Source organism: Arachis hypogaea, chromosome 3, assembly GCF_003086295.3.
Source record: "Arachis hypogaea cultivar Tifrunner chromosome 3, arahy.Tifrunner.gnm2.J5K5, whole genome shotgun sequence".
Taxonomy (NCBI): domain Eukaryota; kingdom Viridiplantae; phylum Streptophyta; class Magnoliopsida; order Fabales; family Fabaceae; genus Arachis; species Arachis hypogaea.
Window position 1 is genome coordinate 32918832 of NC_092038.1, and position 6069 is coordinate 32924900.

Consider the following 6069-nt stretch of genomic DNA (forward strand, 5'->3'; position numbering starts at 1 on the left):
AATTTGATTATTTTAAAGCATAGGAAACATGTTTTCTCATATGTCATATCCTAAGGAAGGAATTATAAAACCATGCAAATTCATATGAATAAGTAGGTGAAGAGTTGATAAAATCTTTCAATTTAAGCACAAGATTTATCATGAAATAGTGGTTTATCAGAACGCGTGCCTAACAACCACTTCCGTTCTACCTGAAAATAAGCTTGAATGCATATCTCATGGCCTCCTGGTCCACGCCGCATGGTTGTCTCTCCTGACAACAGAGCCTTCCATTCCGTGCGATCAGAGTTCTCGTGGTATAAGCTAGAATCAATTGGCAGCATTCTTGAGATCTGGAAAGTCTAAACCTTGTCTGTGGTATTCCGAGTAGGATCTGGGATGGGATGACTGTGACACGCTTCAAACTCGTGACTGTTGGGCGCTGTGACAGTGTGCAAAAGGATCAATGGATCTTATTCCGACACGATCGAGAACCGACAGATGATTAGCCTTACGTAACCCGCAGTAGGACCATTTTCACTGAGAGAACGGACGGTAGCCATTGACAAGGGTGATCCCCCAATATACAGCTTGCCATGGAAAGGAGTACGCATGATTGGATGAATGTAGTAGGAAAGCAGAGATCCAGGAGGAACAAAGCATCTCTATACGCTTATCTAAAATTCCCTCCAATGAATTACATAAGTATCTCTATCTTATTTTATGTCTTATTCATCTTTTAATTATCAAAACCCCATAACCATTTGAATCTGCCTGACTGAGATTTACAAGATGACCATAGCTTGCTTCAAGCCGACAATCTCCGTGGGATCGACCCTTACTCACGTAAGGTATTACTTGGACGACCCAGTGCACTTACTGGTCAGCTACGCGGATTTGTGAGGAAAGTGTGTGAGATCAAGATTCCGTGTACCAAGTTTTTGGCGCCGTTGCCGGAGATTGTTCGAGTTTGGACAGCTGACGGTTCAACTTGTTGCTTAGATTGGGTATTTTTCTTTTTATTTTGTTCTTCAGAATTTTTAAGAACGAATTCTAGAGTTTCAGATGATGCTTTTATCATCACAGGAGCTAGTTGATTCCCATCAATTTGGCTGTTGTATGTAATGTCTTGCTGAAGCTTGGTTAGCCATGTCTAATCCTTTTAGACTGAAGCTTTAGACTAACATTGCATGATTCTTGGAATTCTTATTAAAAATTTTAAGTTTCCTATTTTCTTTTTCAAAATAATTTTTGAAAAAAATGAAAAAAAATTACAAAAAAATTATAAAATCATAAAGTCAAAAATAATTTGTGTTTCTTGTTTGAGTCTAGTGTCAAATTTCAAGTTTGGTGTCAATTGCATGTTTCTATTTTTCTTGCATTTTTCGAAAATATATGCATTGTGTTCTTCATTGATCTTCAAGTTGTTCTTGATGATTTTCTTTGTCTGATCTTTAAATTCTCTTGTTTTGTGTCTTTTGTTGTTTCTCATGTGCATTCTCAATTTGTTAGTGTCTCTGGTATGAAAATTTCTAAGTTTGGTGTCTTGCATGTCTTTCTTTTCTTAAAAATTTTCAAAAAATATGTTCTTGATGTTCATCATGATCTTCAAAGTGTTCTTGGTGTTCATCTTGACATTCAAAGTGTTCTTGTATGCATTCCTTGTTTTGATCTTAGTTTTTCATGTTTAATTTCATTCTGTTATTTTTCTCTCTCATCATTAAAAATTCAAAAAAAATTCAAAATTATGTCTTTTCAAGTCAATAATACAGAGAATTGAAGATTCAGAACATACAGCAGAGGAATCACAGAGAAAAAGCTGGACGTTCAAAACGCCCAGTAAGGAGGGATTTCTGGCGTTAAACGCCAGCCAGGGTATCTGGCTGGGCGTTTAACGCTGAAGGAGGTAGCCAAGTGGGCGTTAAACGCCAGAATGGATACCATTCTGGGCGTTTAATGCCAAGATAACACCAGGAAGGTAATTTTGTTTTCAATTCAAATCTTTTTCAAATTTTCAAGTTTTAAAACTAATTTTTTAAAATCTTATCTTTTTCATATCCTCTCTTATCAATCATATCTTTTTCAAAATCAAATCTTTTTCATTTTTCTTTTAATACTTTCAAAAATCCTTGCTAACAATTAATGTTGTGATTCAAAAATTTAAAATTTGTTACTTTCTTGTTAAGAAAGGTTCAATATTTGAATTTTAGAATCATATCTTTTAATTTCTTGTTAGTCAAGTCATCAATTTTAAAAATCAAATCTTTTTTTATTTGTTTTTCAATTATATCTTTTCAATCATATCTTTTTAAATAATATTTTTTTCAAATCACATCTTTTTAAATTTTAATTTCAAAATCTTTTTCTAACTTCTTATCTTTTCAAAACTTACTATTTCTTATCTTTTTCAAAACCAACTAACTACTTTTCTCACTTTTATTTTCGAAAACCACTAAAAACTTTTTCAAAATTCTTTTTAATTAACTAATTGTTTTAAACTCTAATTTTATTGTATTTAAAAATTTTTGAAAATTCTCCCTCTCCCATTTCTTTCTATTTAATCACTAACACTTATCCTCCTTTAATAATTCGGACCCCCTCCCTTTCTATAAGTTCGAATTCTTCTCTTTACCTCATCCTTCTATTCTTCTTTTTCTCTGACACATCAATGAATCTCTATACTGTGACATAGATGATTCCATACTTTCTTTATTTTCTTCTCTTTCATATGAGTAGGAACAAAGATAAAGACATTCTTGTTGAAGCTGATCCTAAACCTAAAAGGACTCTAAAGAGGAAGTTAAGAGAAGCTAAAGCATAACTCTCCAAAGAGGATCTGACAAAAATTTTTGAAAAAGAAGAAGACATGGCAACCGAAAATAAAAATAATGCCAACAATGCAAGGAAGGTGCTTGGTGACTTTACTGCACCAACTCCTGACTTCTATGGGAGGAGCATCTCTATTCTTGCCATTGGAGCAAACAACTTTGAGCTTAAGCCTCAATTAGTTTCTCTGATGCAATAGAATTGCAAGTTTCATGGATTTCCATTGGAATATCCTCATCAGTTCTTGGCTTAATTTTTGCAAATCTGTGACATTGTTAAGATCAATGGAGTTGATCCCGAGGTCTACAGACTTATGCTTTTCCCTTTTGCTGTAAGAGACAGAGCTAGTATATGGTTGAACTCACAACCTAGAGACAGCCTAAACTCTTAGGAAAAGCTGGTCAATGCCTTCTTAGCTAAATTATTTCCACCTCAAAAGATGAGTAAGCTTAGAGTGGAAGTTTAAACCTTCAAACAGAAGGAAGGTGAATCCCTCTATGAAGCTTGGGAAAGATACAAGCAATTGATCAGAAGGTGTCCTTCTGACATGCTTTCAGAATGGAGCATCATAGGTATCTTCTATGATGGTCTGTCTGAGTTATCCAAGATGTCATTGGACCATTCTGCGGTGGATCCATTCATCTGAAGAAAATGCCTGCAGAAGCCCAGGAACTCATTGAAATGGTTGCAAATAACCAGTTCATGTACACTTTTGAAAAAAATCCTATAAACAATGGGACAACTAAGAAGAAATAAGTTCTTAAGATTGATACTCTGAAAGCCATATTGGCTCAGAATAAAATATTGACTCAGCAAGTCAATATGATTTCTCAGAATCTGACTGGATTGCAAGCTGCATCTGGCAGTGCTAAAGAAGCCTCCTCTGAAGGAGAAGCTTATGACCCTGAGAATCCTGCAATGGAGGAGGTAAATTACATAGGAGAACCCTATGGAAACACCTACAATTCTTCATGGAGGAATCACCCAAATTTCTCATGGAAGGATCAACCGAAGCCTCAACAAGGCTTCAATAACAATAATGGTGGGAGAAACAGGTTTGGCAATAGTAAACCTTTCCCATCATCTTCTCAGCAACAGACAGAGAATTCTGAGCAGAGCCTCTCTAGCTTAGCAAACATAGTCTCTGATCTATCCAAGACCACTCTCAGTTTCATGAATGAGGCACGGTCCTCTATCAGAAATATGGAGGCACAAGTGGGTCAGCTGAGTAAAAGAGTTACTGAAACTCCTCCTGGTACTCTCCCAAGTAATATAGAAGAGAACCCAAAAAGAGAGTACAAGACCATCAACATAATCAAAGTGGCCGAATGCACAGAGGAGGAGGCGGACGTGAATCCCAGTGAGGAAGACCTCATGGGACGTCCTCTGGACAAAATGGAGTTCCCTATTGAGGAACCAAAGGAATCTGAGGCTCATACAGAGACCATAGAGATTCCATTGAACCTACTTCTGCCATTCATGAGCTCTGATGAGTATTCTTCCTCTGAAGAGGATGAAGATGTTACTAAAGAGCAAGTTGCTAAGTACCTTGGTAATGAGACTTGAGAGGATGAACCCCCCTTGCTCACCAATGAACTGAATGACTTGATTAAGCAGACATTACCTCAGAAGAAATCGGATCTCAGAAAATTCTTAATACCCTGTACCATAGGCACCATGACCTTTGAGAAGGCTCTGTGTGACCTGGGGTCAAGCATAAACCTCATGCCACTCTCTGTAATGGAAAAATAGGAAATCTTTGAGGTGCAAGCTGCAAGAATCTCACTGGAGATGGCAAACAAATCAAAGAAACAAGCTTATGGACTTGTAGAGGATGTCTTGGTAAAGGTTGAAGGCCTTTACATCCCTGTTGACTTCATAATCCTGGACACTGGAAGGAACAAAGATGAATCCATCATCCTTGGCAGACCCTTCCTAGCCACAGCAAAAGCTGCGATTGATGTTGATAGAGGAGAGTTGGTCCTTCAAGTGAATAAGGACTACCTTGTGTTTAAGGCTCAAGGATCTCCTTCTGTACACATGGAGAAGAAGCATGAAAAGCTTCTCTCAATACAGAGTCAAATAGAGCCCTTACATTGAAACTCTAAGTTTGGTGTTGGGAGGCCCCAACCATGCTCTGAACATCTGTGGAACTCCATGAGAGCTCACTGTCAAGCTATTGACATTAAAGAAGCGCTTATTGGGAGGCAACCCAATTTTTATTTATCTATGTTAAATTTCCATTTTCCATTGTTATTTTATGTTTTCTTTAGGTTGATGATCATGTGGAGTCACAAAAATAACTGCAAAAATCAAAGAAAATTCAAAAACAGCATTAAAAATAGCACACCTTGGAGGAGGAGCTTATTGGCATTTAAACGCCAGTAAGGGTAGCAGAATGGGCATTAAACGCCCAGTCTGGCATCATTCTGGGTGTTTAACGTCAGAAAAGGGCACCAGATTGGCGTTTAGCGCCAGAAAAGGGCACTAAGCTAGCGTTAAATGCCAAAAGGGAAGAAAAGTTGGTGTTAAACGCCAGAAAGGGAAGAAAAGTTGGCGTTTAACGCCAGGAATGGGTAGCAACCTGGTGTTTAACGCCAAGATTAGCACTCAGAGGACGTTTACACGCCAGAATGGTGCAGGGATGAGAAATCCTTGACACCTCAGGATCTGTAGACCCCACAGGATCCCCACCTACCTCAACACACTCTCTTTCTTCTTCACACATTCCAATAACACCCTTCCCCAAATACCCCTTACCAATCACCTCTATTTCTCTTCCCCAATACCCTTCACCAATCACCTCTATCCACTCTTCCCCTAACACCCCACCTACCCCACCATTCAAAATTCAAAAACTTTCCCTCCCAAACCCAACCCATAATACACAAACCCTACCCCTCTCTCCACTCCTATATAAACCCCTCATCCCTCTTTCATTTTCACACATCATAAACACTTCTTTCCCCCGTGGCCGAACCACTCACACCTCTCTATCTCCTCCATTTTCTTCTTCTTCTCCTCCCTTCTTTCTTCTTTTGCTCGAGGACGAGCAAACCTTTTAAGTTTGGTGTGAAAAAGGCGTTGCTTTTTGTATTTCCTTTTTCCATAACCATTTTTGGCACCTAAGGCCAGAGAAATCTCTACAAAAAGGAAAGGGAAGGCAAAAGCTTCCACCTCCGAGTAATGGGAGATGGAGAGATTCATCTCAAAGGTCCATCAAGACCACATCTATGAAGTTGTGGCAAAAAAGAAGGTGATTCC

At 38.1% G+C, this 6069-nt stretch overlaps 1 non-coding gene across 1 annotated transcript; it reads right to left on the reverse strand.

Annotated features, from left to right (window-relative positions):
• Positions 1-3250: 3250 nt before the first annotated feature.
• On the reverse strand, positions 3251-3358 carry LOC112793140 (small nucleolar RNA R71). Its single transcript, XR_003197848.1, has one exon. It is a non-coding gene; the product is annotated as a small nucleolar RNA R71 (small nucleolar RNA).
• Between the last annotated feature and the right edge of the window lie 2711 nt (positions 3359-6069).